The sequence below is a fragment of the Mobula birostris genome, chromosome 13 (genome assembly GCF_030028105.1).
Source record: "Mobula birostris isolate sMobBir1 chromosome 13, sMobBir1.hap1, whole genome shotgun sequence".
NCBI lineage: Eukaryota > Metazoa > Chordata > Chondrichthyes > Myliobatiformes > Myliobatidae > Mobula > Mobula birostris.
Window position 1 is genome coordinate 70,493,112 of NC_092382.1, and position 23,753 is coordinate 70,516,864.

Sequence of the window (23,753 nt, forward strand, 5' to 3'; positions counted from 1 at the left end):
GGGGAAACCTGCGACGTGTGTGTTACCCTTGTCTGGCTGTGGTAGTTCACTGAAGAAAGGCACCCCTGTGGAAAATCACTGTTGGAGGTATTTCGTAATTCACGGAAATGGATAAGTGGCTATCACGTTGTGGGTAACCTTGTGGAATCCACCGGTGTGTCGACCCTTGCCTGGGTGGTGGTTCCCTAGAACAGAGTTCCCTTTGTGATAAGCTACTGTTGGTGATAATCCATACGTGGATTCTGTTTGAGTATCCTGTGACCACCACTTTGGGATGACCCGTAGCTGAATTCTGGTGTGGTACCACTTGTGTTGAAAGGATATTCGTTGAAGATCACTGTCGGTGATACTTCGTGTGTGGGGTGGAACAACTTCGGAGATAAAACCTACTCTGCTGTTGTTATCTTGTATTGTTATTGTGGGATCTGTGGAATGTCGACGTAATTGCCTTCTCACAACATTCGCCTTTTGGGTCACAAATATCTCTCATTAATTAACCTGAGCATTGAACTGAACTGTCTTACCTTCCATCGTAAGACTGTACCTTTTACCACCTAAGTTTGAAGAAGTTTGGGTTTTATATTTACACACCTGTATATATGCAGAAACTGTGCTAACCTGTTGGCTTTATCTCGGTTTTATATCACTGTATTGCGTCGTTACTAATAAAAATTAGAGTGTTTTCACAGCAGAACCAGACTCCAGGTGTGTTCCATTCCTGCTGGTTCCTTAAACTCATTACGGGATACGTAAAAAGTTATTATGGCAAAACGCTATTAACCTGAATTGTAAAGTTTATTCCTTTCCCCACAGCTGTTCCTTACCTGCTGAGAGTTTGTGGTAATTCCAGATTCGTTTTTATTACATTCACCCTGCAATGGTTTATATTTCCTGAAATGGACCTCATTTAACCTGGAAATGGAAATAGCTTGTTCTGTGATAGTCGAACAGTAAAGAAAGCACAAATTTTCCCTGTAAATTGTCTTGGTACCAATTTGTTATTCCTGGAACTGTTGCTAACAAGGTTTACAAGAATAATCTCAGGAATGATCGGCATTATGTATGAGGAGCATTTGATGGTTCTGGACCTGTGCTTGATGGAATTCGGAGAGACGGTGGTGTGGTGGAGGGATGTATGATTAAGAAAATCTACTGAAAACTGAAAAGCCTGGACACAGTGGACATGGAGAGGATGTTTCCATTAGACGGAGAGCCTGTGATCTGACAGCACAGTCTCAGAATAAAGGTGCTTCCCTTTAAAACTGAGATAAGAAAATTTTTGGCTAAGAGATATCTGATCGGCGGAATTTGTTGCCATTTGGGTATATTTGTGACAGAGATTAATATATTCATGATTGCTAAGTAGCTTTAGGGTTACAGGAGGAAGGCAGGAATATGGTGTTGGAATAAAACTCAGCCATGGTTGAGTGGTGCGGCAGACCAGATGGATCGAAACACCTAATTCTGTTCCTGTGTCTTATGTCTTACCATGTCTGAATGATGGCTCCTTCTTATCCCATATCGTTTTGTGACGTGTGAGGGACAATAAAAGATTGCTCACTGAGATCATTATATTTGCCTTCAACGTTTAAATTTCAGTGAGTTTTGTTCTTAGCAACATTAAGCAGAAATGTTTGGTTCTCCTTTCTATTGTTAATGTGCTTGGTTATCTTTCATGTTAAAGTTAGACCTGCGGTGAGAGATTTATTGGAAGAAAAACCCCAACTGGAAGCAAAGCACAACTGAAGACGAGAGAACAGCAATAAGTGAACCAGCCCGAGGATTGAGAGCCTCAACTAGAGAGAACCCATCTGACTTGGAAATTCCAGTGATTCAGTCAGGAGAAAGTTTGGTGAGTCTCATTTACTCAAACACTGGTCCTGTAGACATTACATACCTGTACAAAGGAAGGTAGGAATGTCCCCAAAAGAAGCAGCTATACCTCTGGCAGATCAAGTTGCAATCACTCCAGGTCTGGTAATGTGCTTCCAGCAGCTCAGCCCTTTAAAACCACTCCCATTCTGTGGAAGTCGAATCCAAATAATGTCACTCAGAGACCGTATAAGTACAAACTCTTTATTCGAAGCACCCAGGACTTACTCAGTTAGTCACTCAAACAGGAACAGTCTATGATTGTTCCCGCCCAATCCACTAAATGACGAAAAATTCCCCTTACACCTCAGATATATCTGTCCAGATAACACCCCCCCCCCGCCACAGCAAGACAGGCTGGAGCCAAAGTAATTTACTACATGACAGACCCTAAAGACAAATTACAAAATATTCATCATGGCTTAAACACAGAGAACAGACTGAAGCTGTCCTATCTCTACTCAGGAGTGCACATGGAGATAAGCATCCTGAAACCCTAGCTAGCGACCCTCAAGAAGAAATATGGCTCAGCATGGCTTTGCACATCTATTGATCCTCAGCAGTTTCATTCAGAAGAACAGGCTGCTATTGTTTAACGAAGTGTTAACCCTTTTACATACTTTATCATTCCCTCATTTTGATCATTACATGATCAACAAAGCAGTAACTTATTTACAGAAAAAAGCAACCGAGTACAGCATTGACTCATCAGTGGGTAAAAACAGCAGACATCAGTAATGATAACAATGATATGTACAACTATTAGGCCATAATGCAATATCTCGCCCCACATATTACCGAACAGGCCTTAGAAGACCACCATTTCGACCCTTCGGTGAACCCATGTAAATCCTGCCCTACTTTCTTGATGTTGTCAGTCTCCTTGGCAGTGTGCTCGGAGAGGGATGTAATGTTAGTAGAGTCATCAGGGATATAGATGCAGCATTCTGTGTCAATAATAGCACAGGTTCCCCCTTTATCAGCCAGGATAAGATCTAAAGCCATACAATTCTGTAGGAATGTTTGCCGAATTGCAATCATTGCAGTGGATATTTCTGTTACTTGGGCCTATGTTTCTGTCAGGGCCCCTGCAGTATTGTGGCCAGCTCCTCAAGTGCTGTAGCCAAATTGATTATCTCTCGAGAATTCCTGGCTACTCCATAGGAGAGAAAAGCGATCATCCAAAATCACTCAGTCTCAGTTATTCCTCTCCGCTGCTGGGCACCTGCAAGTATGGCCAGGATGCATGTTTCCCAGTACAGGAAGTTCTGTTTGGTTGGGACCTGAGATACCATCCCTCAAAACACTGACATCCACAGTCATCTCTGACTGGACACAGTTCCTCACCTCACTTCCCCGGGTGTTATTTAAGAAAGCCCAGGCTGAGAGTTCCTCACTCTGGTTGAGTGGGATTACTGACATTGGAATCATAGTTTTACCATGCTGGGGAATTTCACCACAAACCCAGCAGGCCCCTAGTTCTATCTGTTTGGCGTAGGTGTGACAGAGAGACAGAAAGGTGTTAACATGGGGGCCCCCGGATGCTGGGGTGAGCCCTCTCAAAGACATAAACACGTACACCAATACATTTTCCTTTAGTCCGAGAGAGTCCATCCACAATGTTCCTTCAGTAACACGTTTGTTGTCTGTTTGATGTATTCACCGAGATTCCCCCTTCAGTTTCACAGCCGTGGGAGTGGTCAGTAACACCTGATATGGTCCTCTCCACCGAGGTCCGAGTTTCCCTCGATCCCAGTTCTTGATCAGGACAAAATTCTCAGGTTCTATGGTAGGATAGTCACCCCTCTCTGCGGGGTAGTTCTCTTCCTTGTAAGCCTGTCGTACCTGTGAATGTAATGCTTGGAGTATTTTGGTTAGTTGGCATATATATTTCCCCATCTCTTCCCCTAGTGTATGTATATCCAATTCTGCTGGTAGACTTTCCGGGAACAAGGGTACACAAGGTCTTGGTCCTCAGAGTGTCCTCATGGGCCGTCCATGAAAGATTTCAGCTGGTGACAACCCTGTTTTCCCCGGTGGGGTAACCCTCATGTGGAATAGGACTAGTGGGGCCTTCAACCAAGTGAGTCCAGTCTCCACCGTTAGAGTGCTGGTTTTTCTTTTCTATCTGGGGCCTGATTCATGATCATTATCATTTCCTGAGGCTTCCAGGGTGCAGACACAGGAATCACTGAGGTCCCTCCTCCTGCTCGTGGATTGGGCAGCATTCGGGTCAGCAATTGTCTTTGTGGAGCCATTAACTCTGGGGTTTTATTGGATTCTTCCCTCCCTGTCTCAGAATAATGCACGATATTCCCTTTCTGGATCTTAGGGCACAGAGAGCCTCCCCTTCCCTGTCGCCGCTGTCTACCCGAGCGGCCACTGTATCTGAGTACCCCGAGGATTGGGGTTCACGGGCACTGGGTGCACTTGGCCCCTGGTAAGGTGGGGGTGTATGATGGGTGCCCACTCCTCATCACAGTGACTGCCCTCAAACAGGGTCAGTATGCCAGACATGGGTTCGGGATCCCTTGTTTCCCTATCAGTTCGAACTTTAGACTGACGTTCCTGCCCTTCTGTCCTATCATGACCAGCCTTGGTTTGCTTACATTGTTTTTCCTGCTCTCGTTTCCGGTGCCATCCACCCATTTACACTCCGCTTTTTAGTGTCTCCCAACCTTTGGCGTTCCTTCTGCAGTACATACCTCTATCCCTTTGTCACATGCATTATTCCTCCAACTTGCTAATAATATACTGTTCCTCTTTACATCTGCCTTTTCCTTCCATTCCCTTTTTAACAATTTCCACTTCTTTCCACAGTTCTTTTTCCATATCGAATTTACTGCTTGTTCTCATGAGATAATATCCCACCACAGTCTGCTTGGCACTCCCGATATTGGGATCCTGTTCTTGACTCCAAATGTTAAAGTTGAATCTGAATAAAACTCGGGAGACCAGATCATCACCACAGTTTATTGCACGTTCTCCTGCAGGAGTTTGAGACCCAGTTGTCAAAGGGAAGGCACGTAAGCTCTGTCACCAACTGACAAGTGGAATGACTTAGTCAGGTTACAGCCATGTATTTATACATAGTAGCCCCATACATTACTATTCGAAGATGTTATTTAAACTGGTACGCCCACAAAGTCTGTTGGTGCGAAACTTAATTAACTAGATAAGAGCGTTCGCTAAATCAAGGTTTTAATTACAGATAGATGTACTGTCCAGTCTGTATCAGTCATTCCCTTTGCAAGGCCCTGATTTACTTACAGACAAATGTTCATTCCTGTTTTTATCGGCGAGTCCTCCTCCCTTTACTCAAACGAGCGTACAATACATAATGCTATCATCTAATGAGAATACAATGTATAATGTTATCAGCTCTCAGTCTGTCTCTCTGCAAGCTGCAGAGAACTGGTAATGAGCATGTCTTAGCTAACCGCTGAAGACAGAGTTTACTTCAGTTCAAACATTCCAATTCAGTCCCTAATATTCTTTTACCCAGAGGTTACATAGATTCAAAATGATTTTTTTATATATATCCTCAATTCCTCAGGAGGATTCAGGGGAAATATTTATGTCCAATATAGAAACTGCTGTTACCTGTGTGTATTGTGGCGATGCAAAAGTTTCTGGAGAATCTACAAGTGGGAAGAAGTGGAGTGATATTTGGAAATCTGACTATTTGAAGCTTAACTTAGCAGGCAAACTTCATACGGACAGTGTGCAAAAGCTCTGGTGAGAAGATCATTCATTACCCGTTTCAGGCCTGCTACATAGGTTGTGTGAGAGTGCAGATTAACTCCATCGAACCCAGAGGAGATCAAAGTTCTTTTCGACAGTGAATTGCGAGCTGTTAAAATGAATACCACCCTATATAAAATTCACTGTGCACATTATGTCACGGCATAAAAAATACACAGTACAAGATATATGTCCACACTGGTCATTACAAATTAAAGGGGACATTGGTGGGAAGGTGGGGAGACTCCAGTGTCCCTGATGCCCTCACCTACAAGATATGCATCCAGCTGCAGCTTGTAACCCTGTACTTTAAGGAGTTAGAACTTGAAATGGATGAATTCCGGATCATCCAGGAGTTGGAGGGGGTGATAGATATGACATGAAGAGAGGTGAGTTACACCCAAGGTGCAGGACACAGGAAACTAGGTGAGAGTCAGGAAGGGGAATGAGTTTAAACAGCCATCGCAGAGTACTCTTGTTGCTATCCCGCAAAACATCAGGTGAACCACTTTAGAAACTGTTGGAGGGGATTACTGACAGAGGAAAGTCAAAGGGGTGAAATGGGATTTGTTAGTTAGCGGAACAGAACAAGAGGAGACTAATATCCCAGTGGTAAGGTTTGCTGGCGCTAGTGTGGGGGGAGGGGTGGTGATGTGGTTAAAATAAGTTCTTTGGGGAATGGGAGCCAGAATGACAGAACAGATAATGGACAGGGTGAATTGAATTGACTTTATTACAGACATCCTTCATATACACGAGGAGTAGAAATCTTCACGTTACGACTCCATCTAAATGAGCAATGTGGAACTTACATTAATTTATAATAGATAGCTTGTACAAAGAGCAGTGAATATAACATAGAAATCAATTAAACAGTCTGATGTCCTGGTGGAAGATGATGTCCCGAAGCCTGTTTGTCCTTTTGCTGTGGTACCGTTTCCCGGATGGTAGCAGTAGGAACAGTTTGTGGTTGTGGTGATTCAGGTCTCCAATGATCCCTCCGGCACGTTTTTACATACCTGTCTCTGAAAATGTCCTGAATAGTGGGATGTTCATATCTGCAGATGCGCTGGGCTGTCTGCACCACTCTCTGCAGGTTCCTGTGATTATGGGAAGTACAGTTCCCATACCAGGCAGTAATGCAGCCAGTCAGGATGCTCTCAATTGTGTCCCTGTAGAAAGTTCTTAGGATTTGGGACCCCATACCAAACTTCTTCAACCATCTGAGGTGAAAGAGGTGCTGCTGTGCTCCTTTCACAGCACAGACGGTATGCACAGACCATGTGAGATCCTTGGTGATGTTTATGCTGAGGAACTTAAAGCTGTTCACCCTCTCAACCTCAGATCTCTTGATGCCAATAGGGGTTAGACTGTCTCCATTGCTCCTGTCGTCCACAATCAGCTCCTTTGTTTTTGTGACAATGAGGGAGGGGTTGGTTTCTTGACACCAGTCAGATGTTGTTCAGACCTCAGACAGAGTCAGCAATCGAATGGCTGAGCATGGTGCGATGAATGTGCTGAGCTGAGTATATCACAATGCAAGAAGCATCGTAGGAAAGCCAGATGAGCCCAGGGCATGGAATTATGATATTGTAGCCATTATTGGGACTTGGTTGCACCCAACAGTCTGAGAGATTTAGAGGAACAAATTTGTAGAGAGATTGCAGACCATGCCAAGAAGCAAAGCCTGATTCAGTAACTGATTTTGACTTTCCATATATTGACTGGGACTCCATACTGTAAAAGGACTAGATGGGGTAGAGTTTGTCAAATGTGCCCTTAAACAGTACGTAGAAGTCCTGACGTAAAAGTGTCCAATAATCTGTTAGGAAATGATCCAGGTCTGGTGACAGAAATTAGTGATCATAATGCCATGAAATTCAAAGTAAATTTGGAAAAAGAGAGGTCTGGACCACGGGTTGAGATTCTAAATTGGAGAAAGGTCAATTTTGATGGTATTAGAAAGGATCTGACAAATGTGGTTTGGGACAGGCTGTTTTCTGGCAAAGGAGTACTTGGTAAGCGGGAGGCCTTCAGAAGTGAAGTTTCGAGGGTGTAGAGTTTGTATGTGCCTGTCAAAATAAAAGTGGAAAGGTAACTGATGCAGGGAACCTTGGTTTTCCAGAAATATTGAGGACCTGGGTACTTTGTTCCTCTAAATACCTCAGAATTTTGAGTGCTACCAAGACTCATTAATGACTACAATATCATAATTCCACCCCCTGAGCTCAACTGACTTTGTTTTAGTCGTCTTCTGTTGGTTTCTAACAGCTTCCCAATAGTTTTTGCTCATTATTTTCCCTCTCTTTGGCTTTTATATTGGATTTGGCTTCTCATTTCAGCCACGGTTGTGTCCTCCTGCCTATCCAATGCTTCCACTTCTTTGGGATGTATCGATCACTCAGCTTCTGAATTGCTCCCAGAAACACCAGCCGTTGCTGCTCCATTGTCACTCCTACCTTATCTCTTCCAAACAAGTTTGGCTAGCTTCTCTGTCATAGAAACATGGAGAAGATCAGTATGGAAACAGGCCATTTGGCCCATCTAGTCAATGCCGAAAAAGCATTTAAGCTGTTTAATGCAACGACCTGCACCGGGACCATTGCCCTCCGTACCCCCACCATCCAGGATCCCATCCAACCTTCTTTTAAATTTTTCAACTGAGCTCACATTCACCACTTGTGCTGGCATTTCATTCCACGCTCTCATGACCATTTCAGTAAAGAGCTTTTCCAAATGTTCCCGTTAAATTTTCAACTTCCCCACTTACCCATGAATCGGGTTGTCATCCCACCCAACCGCAGTGGAAAAAGCTGCTTGCATTTACCCTATCTATACCTGCATAATTTTGTATACTTCTAACAAATCCTCAAAGCTATGTATAATTTCCTCATTTATGTTTAGAGCCTTTTTTTGGTGTATAAGATGTTGAGGAGCATTGTTCGTGTGGACAGCCAGAAGTTTTTTTTTCACAGGGCTGAAATGGCTAACACGAGGGGCATAATTTTTAGTTGCTTGGAAATAGATACTGAGGGAATGTCAGGGGTAACTTTTTTAGACAGAGAGTGGTGGGTGTGTGGAATTCACTGCTGGCTGTTCGTGTGAGAGTGCTTCAGTTACTGTGGGGCCAGGCACCCATGCCGTTCAGTGGGAACAGGGAATAATACCAATGGAGAGAGTCAAACTGAGCCAGGTCACAGATTGGAGATGGCAGAAATGCCCCATTCTCATAGAGACAGGAAGAGCATCAGAGAGTTTGATGGCCATTCCAGAAACCAGCACTGTGCCCAGTTAGAAGATGATATCTCTCTCCAACTTGGGTTAAACTTCACTGTAACAATGTGATGCCAGATCAGACCTTGGCAACTCAAGTGATCGCATCTGAAATATTGTCCTACAACCATTGATGGATTTTGTAAATCTTTTTACAGGTTAAAAATGACAAGGAATTTATCTACGGGAACCTCGAACAAAACACACCAGTTTTGCTGTCTCTGTCCAGATATTTAAGAAGTGGAGCAAGGGATTCACTCGATCATCCTTCCTGCTCAGACTGTGCGGAGGGATTACTCAATCATCTGACCGACTGGCATGCCTGTCATTTGACACAGCGGGGGACTCATTCATCTGTTCAGACATTGGGAATAGATTCAATCAGCAAGTTCACTCTGGGACAAGGCCATTCACCTGTTCTGTGTGTGAGAAGGGATTCAGTCAGTCTTCCCACCTGTGGACGCACCAGTCAGTTCACGGTGGGTAGAGGCTGGTTGTCTGCTGAATTTGTGGTGAAGGATTCACTTGGTCATCTGACCTAATGGCTCACCAGCGAGTTCACACTGGACAGAGGCCATTCACCTGCTCAGACTGTGGGAAGGGATTCACTTCGTCACCTCAGTTACTGAGACACCAGTCAGTTCACACCGGAGAGAGGCCGTTCACCTGCTCAGACTGTGGGAAGGGATTCACTCAGTCATCTCAGTTACTGAGACACCAGTCAGTTCACACCGGAGAGAGGCCATTCACCTGCTCAGACTGTGGGAAGGGATTCACTTGCTCAACCAAACTGAAGTTACATCAGCGAATTCACACTGGAGAGAGGCCATTCTCCTGCTCATTGTGTGGGAAGGGATTCACACAGTTAGCTAGCCTACAAGCACACCAGTCAGTTCACACTGGGGACAGGCCGTTCACCTGCTCAGACTGTGGGAAGGGATTCACTTTGTCATCTCAGTTACTGAGACACCAGTCAGTTCACACTGGGGACAGGCCGTTCACCTGCTCAGACTGTGGGAAGGGATTCACTCGGTCATCTCAACTGAAGGTACATCAGCGAGTTCACACAGGGGAGAGGCCATTCACCTGCTCAGACTGTGGGAAGGGATTTGCTGAATCATCTCAACTGAAGGTACATCAGCGAGTTCACACTGGAGAGAGGCCATTCTCCTGCCCAGACTGTGGGAAGGGATTTGCACAGTTATCTGGCCTACAAGCACACCAGTCAGTTCACACTGGGGAGAGGCCGTTCATCTGCTCAGACTGTGCGAAAGGATTCACTTGGTCATCTCAACTGAAGGTACATCAGCGAGTTCACACAGGGGAGAGGCCGTTCACCTGCTCAGTCTGTAGGAAGGGATTTATTAGGTCATTTAATCTGAAGCTGCATCAACGAGTTCACACTGGAGAGAGGCCATTCACCTGCTCAGACTGTGGTAAGGGATTCACTCAGTCATCTCAACTGATGGTACATCAGCGAGTTCACACAGGGGAGAGGCCGTTCGCCTGCTCATTCTGTGGGAAGGGATTCATTAGGTCATTTAATCTGAAGCTACATTATCGAGTTCACACTGGTGAAAAGCCTTTCACCTGCTCAGTCTGCGGGAAAGCATTCACTCAGTCATCTCATCTACTGAGACACCAGAGAATTCACACTGGAGAGAGGCCGATCACCTGCTCAGACATTGGGAAGAGATTCTCTCAACCAAATCAACCAAATGTGCATCATTAAGTTCACACTGAGGAGAGGCCGTTCACCTGCTGTGAATGTGGGAAGGGATTCATTCAGTTATCTATCGGTTGGCTAGCAGGTTAATATAGGGGGTAATTGCCCCCCAGCCCAGCCAAACTTAAGAAATCTCGTTTGGGTGTATGCTGCGCGATGTGTCCCCTGTTACAAATCAGTACCCCGAAATAACAAACAGTACACAATATTGTGATTAAACGATTGAGCCTTATAATTCTTACTTTGACTATATGGTTAGTGATGTAAACAAAAAAAAAGGGCCCACTCTCTCCATTCATGTCTTCTCATCTCTCCCCAACAAAAGACCATGAAAATCTCTCTTCCAGACTCACAAGAAAGAACACTTCTGTCATGGTATAGCCTGCACTCCAAAACCCTGTTATCTCTAGTCATAACCTAAACATTGCTGCTATAGAGAAACCATTACCTCAGCAGTGAAACGTTACAGAGAGGCCATTACATTAGCAGTGAAACCTTACAGCTTGTGACGCACTACCGGGTTTACAATGGGTAGAAAATTTCAATAAGCTGCATGCCGGATATTTGTCCATCACCATTGCTGAACGCAATTTCGAGAGTGACTGTCGGTGCTGAACTCTGCAATTATTGCTACTGCTCACCACACCCAGTTCTGCACCCTGGTCACTGGGCATGGGAGGAGTTTCTTCTGCTGCATATTCACCTTTAATGGGACTGGAGTTTAATATTCTGGATAAGAGACCAATAAATCAGTCCTATTTTAAACACTCTCTATGGTACTTAGTGAATTTATAACACATTTAGTGTACAGTAGAGAGTCAACTCAGGCCGGCTGGACCCTGCCAGTGATTCTGTTCCACAACGGTCCTTTTAAATCCTCCCCAGTTGTTCCCCTCTCACTCTTCCTGTGGTGATGGGTTCCAAACAGTCACCACTCTGTGGGTGAAGAGGTTTCCCTTGAATTTTCTGCAGACTGAAGAAGTCGATCTGACTGCAGTTCTGTCTGAGATGTTCTTCGTCCCTCTAATCTCTCTGCTGAGGAAGAATAACATTGGTAGTTAACCTCCTTAATCACGGCTCATTTCCACATCATGGGTCATTTTCCCTGCTTCTAAAGGGTTGTTAGAAAACACCACTGTCCTCTAAAGTCTGAAAGCAGAATGGGAAACCATTAGTTGGATGTTCAACAAAGCAGGGTCAGAAACCAGAGGCGGGTCTGCACAGGGCAGAGTTTGGGGCTCTGGACGATGGTCAGGGTAAGAACGTATGATGAGGAGAAGGGAATCAGCAGCGGGGCATGGCAACGAATGAGAGCGTAGCAACATTTGGAAGCTGATTGACAGAGAAAACAATTTGGTTGTCTGACTGATGACACAAGCAATGCTTGTTGTGAGGTGCTCCTTTGTTCGAGGAACATGTGTGAGTTGGGATGGTTATATCTATTGAGGGAGTTGTTCCTGCTTGTTTATCCTGTAATATTATATCCGGATGGTTATTATGGATTGTCCTATATGTAACAATGTATTTATTATCATAAAATTTGTAAGATTTTGACTCTAAAGCTGAACCAGGCTTGTATTTATGGTACCTTAATGAAGTTTAGGTGGTCATTCATGAGTTTGTATTTTAAAGCAAGTCTTTGGTGAATGATGTTTGCCACTTGATTGTACCTTTGTAAGTAATCAGATTGGGTTAAACTGCTGCAGGATTCTGGAAATGTGTCGGATTGTGTCTGGCTTCTCTTGGCATTTTCTGCATTTATTGCCTTGTCTGTTTGTCTTTTATGTAGTTTTGATATATGTGTGGTACATGGCATGGTGGTTAAGGCATCGGTCTAGTGATCTGAAGGCCGCTAGTTCGAGCCTCATATGGGCAGCGTGTTGTGTCCTTGAGCAAGCCACTTAACCACACATTGCTCTGCGGCGACACTGGTGCCAAGCTGTATGAGTCCTAGTGCCCTTCCCTTAGACAACATCAGGGGCGTGGAGAGTGGAGACTTGCAGCATGGGCAACTGCCGGTCTCCCATACAACCTTGCCCATGCAGCAGTCATCATCGAAAATTGATGGACAGCAGAAGATTTTTTTTTTAATGTTTGAGAATGTTAACCACCTTGACCTGTATTTCCCCAAGGAAACCCTGTTTCTGGGAAGAGGTCTCCAACTCTGAGTCGGGCTCTCTATACTTCCTTGTCACCAGCTAGTCTGCTCAGATCATTGAGATGCCTCCCATGGAGGGTCATACTCATTCCACCGGTTAACGTGCTCTTCCATAGTGATGATTCATTTTTCTGAGTTGGCTTCTCATTTAAGTTTTCTGGTTTGTATTTCTTATCAGAATTGCATATACCTGCATGGAGTGCTGAATCCTTTTTATTTTGTATGAAAATATATACTTTAGAAATATTATCACGTAGTTGGTTGATTTTTTTAAATGTCTGTTATAGCTCTTCCTCCTTCTGATCTACTACTGCACAGAGTCTTGTCATCTTCAGAAGTTTTCTGATGACTCTGCCATAGTCGGATGCAACAGCAAGGGAGATGAGGCTGAGTACAGGGCTATGGTAGAAAGCTTTGTCACATGGTGTGAGCAGAATTATCTGCAGCTTAATGTGAAAAAGACTAAGGAACTGGTGGTAGACCTGAGGAGAGCTAAGGTACCGGTGACCCCTGTTTCCATCCAGGGGGTCAGTGTGGACATGGTGGAGGATTGCAAATACCTGGGGATACGAATTGACAATAAACTGGACTGGTCAAAGAACACTGAGGCTGTCTACAAGAAGGGTCAGAGACGTCTCTATTTCCTGAGCAGACTGAGGTCCTTTAACATCTGCCGGACGATGCTGAGGATGTTCTACGAGTCTGTGGTGGCCAGTGCTATCATGTTTGCTGTTGTGAGCTGGGGCAGCAGGCTGAGGGTAGCAGACACCAACAGAATCAAAAAACTCATTCGTAAGGTCACTGATGTTGTGGGGATGGAACTGGACTCTCTCACGGTGGTGTCTGAAAAGAGGATGCTGTGCAAGTTGCATGCCATCTTGGACAATGTCTCCCATCCACTGCATAATGTACTGGGTGGGCACAGGAGTACATTCAGCCAGAGACTCATTCTACCGAGATGCAGCACAGAGCTCCATAGGAAGTCATTCCTGCCTGTGGTCATCAAACTTCACAACTCCTCCCTTGGAGGGTCAGACACCCTGAGCCAATTGGCTGGTCCTGGACTTATTTCCTGGTATAATTTAAATATTACTATTTAATTATTTACGGTTTTATATTGCTGTATTTATACTCTATTCTTGGTTGGGGCAACTGTAACGAAAATCAATTTCCCTCAGGATCAATAAAGTATGACTATGACTATGACTATGATCTCAGTGGTATTAATCTAAATGTGTTTGAGTGTGAATAGTCTTTTCTAAATATGTCATTTAAGTTCTTATTTTTATTTGTGAAGTTTCCAGATTGGAATGGGACCAAGATATTTTGCTGAAAGAAAACGCTAATAATGGGTATAACAAAGATGTATATTGCCTTTGTTATATTTGCTATGCCATGGAGATCAGCTTGGGAAATCTTATTAAGCCCTGAAGTTAATTTTGTCTTTTTTTAATTTTCGCCCTATTTTCTATTTTATTTACCTGTTAATATTCCGGATACCTGGACCAAAACGGTGATTCCCATCGATAGATGCTGCCTGACCTGCTGAGCTCCTCCAGCACATTGTGAGTATGGCTTAAGACTTCCAGCATCTGCAGTATCTCTTGTGTCCCATATTCTTGTATGTTTCCAAAAAGGACATGCAGGTAGGCAGAGAGGGTGCTGTGGCTCTGTTGGTAAAAAAAAGTTAAATCAAATCATCAGAAAGTTGACATGGTGTTGGAATGTGTTGAGTCAACGTGGATAGAACTAAGGAATAGCAAGAGTGAAAAGATCTTGATTTTTTTGGAGACCCCCAAACAGTAGTAAGTATATTGTCTGCAACTTAGAACGGGAGAAAGAAAGTGCATGCCAAAAAAGCAATGTTATAAGAGTCATGGGGATAGTCATGCAGATATATTGGGAAAATCAGGTCGGCGCAGGATCCCAAGAGGGGGTTTCCTAGAATGCCCACAAGATGGCTTTTTAGAGCAGCTCCTGGTTGAGCCCAGCTGGGGATCAGCTATTCTCAACTGGGTGATGTGCAATGAACAAGAATTAATTAGCATACTTAAGGTGAAGAACCACAGGGGCAAGTGATCCTAAAATATGGGAATTCATCCTGAAATGTGAGAAGGAGAAGCTAAAGTGAGATGTGTCAGAATAACCGTAGAATAAAGAGAATTACAGAGAGAAGAATTGTCCTTTTTTTTTAGAAAAGAACACTGGCAGGGATGATGACAGAATGGCTGGAATTTCTGGAAGCAATCCGGAAGGCACAGGATAAACCATATGTACCAAAGAGGAAGAAGTATTCTAAAGACAAAATGATACAATTGTGGCCAAAGAGAAGGCAAAGCTAACATAAGAGCCAAAAAGAAGGCATATAACAGACCAAGCAATGGTGGGAAGTTAGTTAAGGCACCCCATTTCTGTAAACCCCCCGACCTCTACAGCACTCACCATCTCTGCAAAACCCTCCACCATCCACCCGGGTGCATTCAGGCGACAGCTGACCCGAGAAAGACACTGCCCGTGGCGGATGGCAGGGCTCATAAAACACCCTCACGTTTTTTCCTTATAAACCTACCGATTTGCACGGATATCTTGACTAAACCTCCTTCCACCTTGACACCTGTAAAAAAGCTATTTCTTTTCCTCAGTTCCTTCGTCTCCGCCACATTTGTTGACAGGATGAGGTTTTCCTTTCCAGGTCGTCAGAGATGTCCTCCTTCTTCAAAGAATACAGTTTCCTTTCCACCACCATTGATGCCGATCTCACACCCAATTGTTCTATTTCCTGAAAATCCGCCTTCACTCCATATTCCAGTCACCTCCACAATTTTTCTTATCTTCAATCATCAAACACATCTTTTCCTACACCCCGCCACAACTCTCTGCCTTCCTTGTCCATTCGTCTCCCCCCACTAATCTATTTCCTGGAATGTATGCTTGCAAAGCGAGGGAAGTGCTACACGTTCCTAGTTACCTCTTCCTTCAGCACCATTCAGGATCACCAACAGTCTGTCCAGGTGAGGAACACTTCGCCTGTGGGTCTGCCAGGTTCATCTACTGTATCCAGCACTCCCAGTGCGGCCTTCTGTACCTCAGTGGAAAACCTCCTTGTCAAGCACATTCATTCCGTCCACAATAAAACGTATTTCCCGGTGGTTAGTCCACTCTCCCTTCCCATTCCAACATGCCAGATCATTGTTGGACTGACGCGATGATAGCATTCCCAGGTTGGAGGAGCAGCACCTCATAATACATCTGTGTAGCTTCCAAGCTGACGGCATGAACATCGATATCCTTAACTTCTACCTCCACTTTTACTTCCACCCACACCCTGCCCTCTCGGTTCTGTCTCCCCTCTTACTTCCTCTCTTGCCCACTGCCGATCATCTCCCTATGATTCCTCCTTTCCATCCTTTTCTCCCATGGTCCGCTCTCGCCTCCTCTCAGATGCACATCTTGTAGGTGAGGGCATCAGGGACACTGGAGGTCTCCCCACCTTCTCAGCAATGTCCCCTTTAATTTGTAATGACCAGTGTGCACATAAATCTTGTACTATGCATTTTTTTTAACCAGTGACAACATGTGCACAGTGAATTTTATATAGAGAGACATTCATTTTAACAGCTAGCAAATCACTGTCGATAGGAACTTTGATCTCGTCTGGGTTCCATCGAGTTCATCTGCACTCTCACACATCCTATGTAGCAGGCTTGTAACCTGTAATGAAGGATTTTCTCACCAGAGCTTTTGCACATTGTCCATCTGTGGTTTTCTTGCTAAATTACACTTTAAAAAAGTCAGATTTCCAAATATCATTCCACTTCTTCCCACTTGCGAATTCTCCAGCAACTTTTGTATCATCACAATACACACAGGTAACACTAGTTTCTGTATTGGACATAAATATTTTCCCTGAATCCTCCTGGGGAATTGAGGATATACTAAAAAATCATTTTGAACTTAGGTAACCTCTGGCTAAAAGAATAATTGGGACTGAACAGGAATGTTGAACTGAAGTAAACTGTCATCAGCAGTTAGCTAAGACAGGCTCATTACCAGTTCTCTGCGGCTTGCAGAGAGACACACTGAGAGATGATAACATTATACATTGTACCCTCATTAGTTGATAACATTATACATTGTACCCTCGTTTGAGTAAAGGGAGGAGGACTCGCCGATAAGGACAGGAATGAACATCTGTCTGTAACTAAGTCAGAGCCTTGCAAAGGGAACAACGGATAACGACTGGATGGTACATCCATCTGTAACTAAAACCTTGATTTAATGAACTCTCTTATCTAATTAGTTAAGTTTTGCACCAACAGACATGGTGGCTGTACCAGTTCAAATAACATCTACCAACAGTAATGTATGGGGCTTACTATGTATAAATACATGGCTGTAACCTGACTAACTCATTCCTCTTGTCAGATGGTGGCAGTGCTTACGTGCCTTCCCTTTGACAACTGGGTCTCAAACTCCTGCAGGAGAATGCACAATAAACTGTGGTGACGATAAGAAGCTGGTCTCTCAAGTTTTACTCAGATTTAACTTCAACATTTGGCGTCACAAATAGGATCCCAGTATAGGTACTGCCAAGCAGACTGTGGTGGGATATTACCTCACGAGAACAAGCAGTAAATTTGATATGGAAAAAGAACTGTGGAAAGAAGTGGAAATTGTTGAAAAGGGAATGGAAGGAAAAGGCAGATGTAAAGAGGAACAGTTTATTATTAGCAAGTTGGAGGAATAATGCATGTGAGAAAAGGATAGAGATATGTACTGCAGAAGGAACGCCAAAGGTTGGGAGACGCTAAAACCGGAGTGTGAATGGTGGATGGGCGCTGAAAACGAGAGCAGGAAAAACAACGTAAGCAAACCAAGGCTGGCCTACATAGGAGAGAAGGGCAGGAACGTCAGTCTAAAGTTCGAACTGACAGGGAAACAAGGGATCCCGGACCCATGTCTGGCATTCCGACCCGATTTGAGGACAGTGACCGTGATGAGGAGTGGGCACCCATCATACACCCCCACCTTACCAGGGGCCAAGTGCACCCAGTGCCCCTGAACCCCAATCCTCGGGGTACTCAGATACAGTGGCCACTCGGGTAAGACAGCGGCGACAGGGGAGGGGAGGTCTCTATAGCCTGAGATCCAGAAAGGGAATACAAAGGATTATTCCAAGACAGGGAGGGAAGAATCCAATAAAACCCCAGAGTTAATGGCTCCACAAAGACAATTTCCCACCCAAATGCTGCCCAATCCACGAGCAGGAGTGATTCAGTGATTCCTGTGTACGCACCCTGGAAGCTTTAAGAAATGATAATGATCATGAATCAGGCCCCACATAGGAAAGAAAGACCAGCACAGTTTGCTCAGTATGTCCGCAGTACTCTACAGGTGTTTAATGCGACCCCGCAAGATTTATTCGGTCTCTGCTGCATGATTCTGTCAGCTGATGAGGGGTGGAAATGGAAGGCAGAATTGAGATACCAAACCTATCAGGAGTTTCAGGCAGGAAACCATAATGAGAATGAACAGACAGACCAGATTATTCAAGCTTTGGAAAGGGCTCTCCAGCAACTCGTAAACATCACTAAAGTACAAGAATGGGAACCTCAGCCTGGGGAATCGGGACCAGACTATTGGGAGCGATTTGTGGCCTGCTAAGGCACTTTCACAGGAGACCAAGCCTTTAATGTGGGAATCCGTCCGCCCAGTTTAACGCCTTACTGCTCCAATGCTTACCAACTAAGTCAGCCAACATGATTAAAACCAATAATATGGATTGGCCTGACAATGACCAAAATCGAATGCAACGAGCTTTGACATATTATTGGGACCCGGCTTCCGAACCCGATCAACCCCGAAGGGAACTAATATTAAGGGTGATTACGTTCAGTGGGAAGCAGGACGCGAGTGGTCTTTATCTGGAGATCAGAAATGGGAACAAAAACCTACCAAGGGACAGGTGGGGACAACAACCCATTTAGAAATTGACAAGCAAGGATGCTTCCAACCGTGAGTACCACCCCTCTGGAAGAGCACAATGTGATAGTGACGGACGGTGAGATGGTTGTGCAGGCCTCTTTTGAAGCAGCTGCCTCTGCCCAGAAGGCTGAGCTCATTGCTCTGACTCTGACTCGTGCCTGTATCCCAGCAACAGACTAATGTTCAAACGTTCACACAGACTCCCATTATGCATTTGGAATTGTACATAACTACGGGCCAACTGGCCAAAATTCTCCAAGCATTACATTCACAGTATATTAAATTACATTATATTCACAGAACCTGTGCTATTATTGAAACAGAATGCTGCACCTATATCCCTGAAAAGTCTAAAATTACATCCCTCTCCGAGCACACTGCCAAGGAAACTGACAGCACCAAGAGAGTAGGGCAGGATTTACACGGGTTCACCGAAGGGTCGAACTGGTGGTCTTTGAAGGCCTGTTCGGTAATATGTGGGGCATGATATTGCATTATGGCCTAATAGTTGTACATATCATTGTTATAGTTACTGATGTACACTGCTTTTACCCACTGATAAGTCTGTGCTGTACTCAGTTGTGTTCTCTGTAAAGAATTACTATTTTGTTTATCATGTAATGATCAAATGGAGGGAGTGATAAAGTATGTAAAAGGGTTAACACTTTGTTAAGAAAGAAACTGCTGATGATCAACAGATGTGCTGAGCCATGCTGAGCCATATTTCTTCCTGAGGGTCGCTAGCTGGGGTTTCAGGATGCTTATCTCCTTCTGCACTCATGCATAGAGATAGGACAGCTTCAGTCTGTTCTGTGTGTGTAAGCCATTATGACTATTTTGTAATTTGTCTTTAGGGGCTGTCATGTAGTAAATAACTTTGGCTCCAGCCTGTCTCATGTGGGGGGTATCTGGACGGATATACCTGTGGTGTAAGGGGAATTGTTAGTCAGTTAATGGATAGGGCAGGACAGTCATAGACTGTTGCTGTTTGAGTGACTAACTGAGTAAGCCCTGGGTACTTGGAATAAAGAGTTTGTACTTATACGGTCTTTGAGTGACTTTATCAGGATTCAACTTCCACAGAATTGGAGTGGTTTTAAAGGGCTGGGCTGGGCTGCTGGAAACACATTATCAGACCTGGAATGATTGTAACAGGGTCTGACAGAGGCATAACTTCTTCTGGGCACATTCAGTCTCACTCCAACTGTTTCCTATCTTCCTTTGTACGGTTATGTAATGTCTAAAGGACCAGTGTTTGAGTAAATGAGACTCACCAAACTTTCTCCTGACTGAATCACTGGAATCTCCGAGTCAGATGGGTTCTCTCCAGTTGATGCTCTCAATCCTCGAGCTGGTTCACTTGTTGCTGTTTCCTCGTCTTCACAAGCGGTTTGCTTCCAGTTGGGGTTTTTCTTCCAATAAATCTCTCACTGCAGATCTGACTTTAACATGAAAGATAATGAAGCACATTAACAATAAAATTGAGAACCAAACATTTCTGCTTCATGTTTCTAAGAACAAAACTCACTGAAATTTAAACATTGAAAGTAAATATAATGATCTCAGTGAGCAATCTTTTATTGTCTCTCACACGTCACAAAACGCTGTGGGATAAGAACGAGCCATCATTCTGTCATGGTAAGACATAAGATACAGGAACAGAATTAGGTGATTCGATCCATCTGGTCTGCCCCGACACTCAACCATGGTTGAGTAGTGTCATTCCAACACCATATTCCTGCCTCCCTCCTGTAACAATGAAGTTACTCATCCTTTACTCAGATTAGCAGTCATTGCTTCCAAAGGAACTCCAGAAACAAACATCTGATCCCAGACCAGAAATACTCGCTCAACACCTCATAAATCTGGCCATCTCGATCCCCAGGTCCAATTTACCCGGGTCAAAAACTGTGATATCCCAGGACCCCACTCACAGAGTCACACAGCTGAACCTGCCACTCACTGATCCTGACATACTCACACATCGTTCCCACATCTCACACTGGGTAGTGCAATCCGGGATTTCCCCACAACCAATGTCCAGCTGCTCGAAACTTCTGCTTCATTGCAGAAGGACGACCATCCAGCCCCATCTGCAGGAGTACTAACCAAAGTCAAAACCAAAACACCAACAGTTCCATATCCCTGGAAAGCTGATCACAGGATTATAGTCCAAGCACCAACTCTCCCAGTACTCTTTGCTGCCAATAAAATGCTGCAGTGTGTCAGCCAGTCACAATTCAAAAACTAGCACTCCCACACCGATGCACAACAGAACCGGTACCTGATGACTCTCTGGCATTCCAGCTAACAAAAAACAATTCTGGAAATAACTCAGTGAGGCCGAAGGTGCAAAAGAACACTTCACAATGAACAGAAAGGTTAGAAGAAAGATTGGTGATATATAACATTGAGGTGGTGGGATACAGGATGGACTGAGGTTGACCCAGGTTGTTGATATACACCATTGAAGCAGGAATGGGGGGTGGGGGGTTTGGAGACTGGACAGAGGGTGAACAAGATGGGCAGAGATGGGCAGATGGAACCAGCTGGGAGAAGGGATCAAGGACAATCACTGATGGTCCTCCAGCAATACAGAGATACTGAATGAATAGCACATACCACTGCGTAAAATATCCTAAAATAACTAAGTTAGAACAAACGACAAGAACTTTGGCATATGCCCTTTGACCCTCACCAAATTTTTATCAACACAACACAGAAAGTTTCCCATCCAGACACTTCACGCTTTGCATGGTAACTACTCTGCCCGTGACTGCGAGAAATGGCAGAGAAATTTGGATAAGGGGTAGGCCATTTAGAACAGAGTTGAGGAAAAACATTTTCACCCAGAGAGTGGTGGATATATGGAATGCTCTGCCCCAGAAGGCTGTGGAGGCCAAGTCTCTGGATGCTTTCAAGAAAGAGATGGATTGAGCTCTTAAAGATACTGGAATCAAAGGTTGTGGGGATAAGGCAGGAACTGGATACTGATTGTGGATGATCAGCCATGATCACAGTGAATGGCGGTGCTGGCTCGAAAGGCTGAATGGCCTACTCCTGCACCTATTGTCTATTGGACACAGATCCGCACATCACAGAAACCATTCCCCGCACCCCCCCCCTCCAAGACTTCCCAGACCCTTGGTAAAGCAGGCAGTGAAATCAAAGATCCCCACAACCTGGGATGTTCTGCTTTTTTCATTCACCCAAATCAGGGAGAAAACACAACAGCCATAAACTCAGAGGACAAATGCGAGGAGCCTCAGGAAGCGAGGCAAGTTGGAGGAAGTTAACGGGACTCAGTGGCCAACTTCTGATTCCCCAAAACATGGAGGAAGCATCACCACCAACCACACACCACGTGATCTTGCGTCACAATGCAGAGGGCGGGGCAGAGCTGCCGTAAACAACCTCACGTGATCTGTTGGCGGGAGTTCCATTTCAATTCTTCAGAAATAGACAGCCTGGGCTCCTGGTTTGGATCGTTCAATGCAGATTCAGTGAAGTCGACACATTATTGACAAGCCCAGATAACTGGGTACTAAGTGAGTAATTGATAGATAGATATACTTTATTAATCCCGAGGGAAATTTGGTTTCGTTACAGCCGCACCAACCAAGAATAGAGCGTAAATATAGCAATACATAAAACCTAACAATCAAACAACAAAATGCAAACTATGCCAGATGGAAAATAAGTCCAGGACCAGTCTATTTGGCTCAGGGTGTCTGACCCTCTACGGGAGGAGCTGCATGTTCGATGGCCCCAGGCAGGAACGACCTCCCGTGCCGCCAAGTGCTGTATCACGGTGGAATGTGGCCGAAGTTCAACAGTAAAAAGTCCAATATCCAGTCTGCAAACACGTTCCTCAATCGTACTATGCCCCGGATTGCACCATCCGTTGTTAGCCACAACAGTAAACACCCAACTCCTTCACGCTTACCGCTCTCAGTGCACTTCCAGTCAACCGGAACGGTATTACCCACCGAAATCCTCGACTCCAAAAGTCTCTGTTGTCTCGACCCGGTCCTCTTTCCTCGGCTTTGTGATCCCCCTCTGCATCCTCTGTGTGTTTTCCTCCGGATTTCAGCAGGGGTGACCGCCGCTCTGTTCGCTCAGCCGGCCGGGGTTTGCTGGTCCGTGGAATACACAATGCGACTTTGCTTCTGTCCCGCGTGTCGGGATGTAACCATTTCCAGCGCTAAAGAAAACCCAAATAAAACTCTCTCTACCAGCATGTTAGAGAGGGTGCAGCTTCGACATGTTACCGTGAGAAAAAAATACAAAAATAACGTAAATTAAAAAGTAAGAAGAAGAAAGAAAAAGAATACTTCAGAGCGGCTGTACCAGGCTGCATGCACGACCGGCGCATGCGCACTAATTGGTGCTCAGTTCGGGGCTCACGGACAACATCAGATCTCCCCGCTCGGGATCGGTCTCAATACTCACCGATGGGAAAGTGATATGTTCGGCCCGCGGACAGTGATTCCGACCCAGGAGGCGAGGATCCCTCTCCAGAACCCGCCAATGAGCGGCTTCACCACTGAACGGAAAGGAAGCCCACCCGGCCACTGTGAGCTTGCGCGAAGTGAGTATTATATCATCTGGAGGGCGAGGCCTCGGAAACAGTCGCGCAGATGCTGCCCATCTGCGGTTAAACGGGGGGGGGGGGGTGTAAACGGGATCATGTGACTTGTTCGGTCTACCACCCCAGACCGGGACTCCAGCTACCAACTACTCACCTTAAATCCTTAAATGTATTCGACACTTTAACCCCCGAGAAAATATATCATCTGTCAACTCTACCAGTCCTCTCGTAATCTTATAAACGTCCATCAAGTCTCACCCCAGCCTGCGCCGCTCTGGAAAAAACAACCCAAGTTTGTCCAACCTCCCGTTATAGTTTATGCTCTCTAATCCAGGCAGTATCCTGGCAAACCTCTTCCGCGCCTTCTCCAAAGCCCCGACATCCTTCCGAGAATGGGGATGACC

At 44.9% G+C, this 23,753-nt stretch overlaps 1 long non-coding RNA gene across 4 annotated transcripts; it reads right to left on the reverse strand.

Annotated features, from left to right (window-relative positions):
* Positions 1-10,844: 10,844 nt before the first annotated feature.
* LOC140206959 (uncharacterized) lies at positions 10,845-23,320 on the reverse strand. Of its 4 annotated transcripts, none has more exons than XR_011888440.1 (4): positions 23,211-23,320; positions 20,033-20,200; positions 14,255-14,443; positions 10,845-11,647 (listed from the first exon to the last, which is right to left on the reverse strand). It is a non-coding gene; the product is annotated as an uncharacterized lncRNA (long non-coding RNA). The 4 variants fall into 4 exon arrangements; XR_011888439.1 differs by having other exon boundaries at positions 10,845-11,650; XR_011888441.1 differs by having other exon boundaries at positions 11,609-11,650; positions 14,316-14,443.
* Positions 23,321-23,753: the final 433 nt, after the last annotated feature.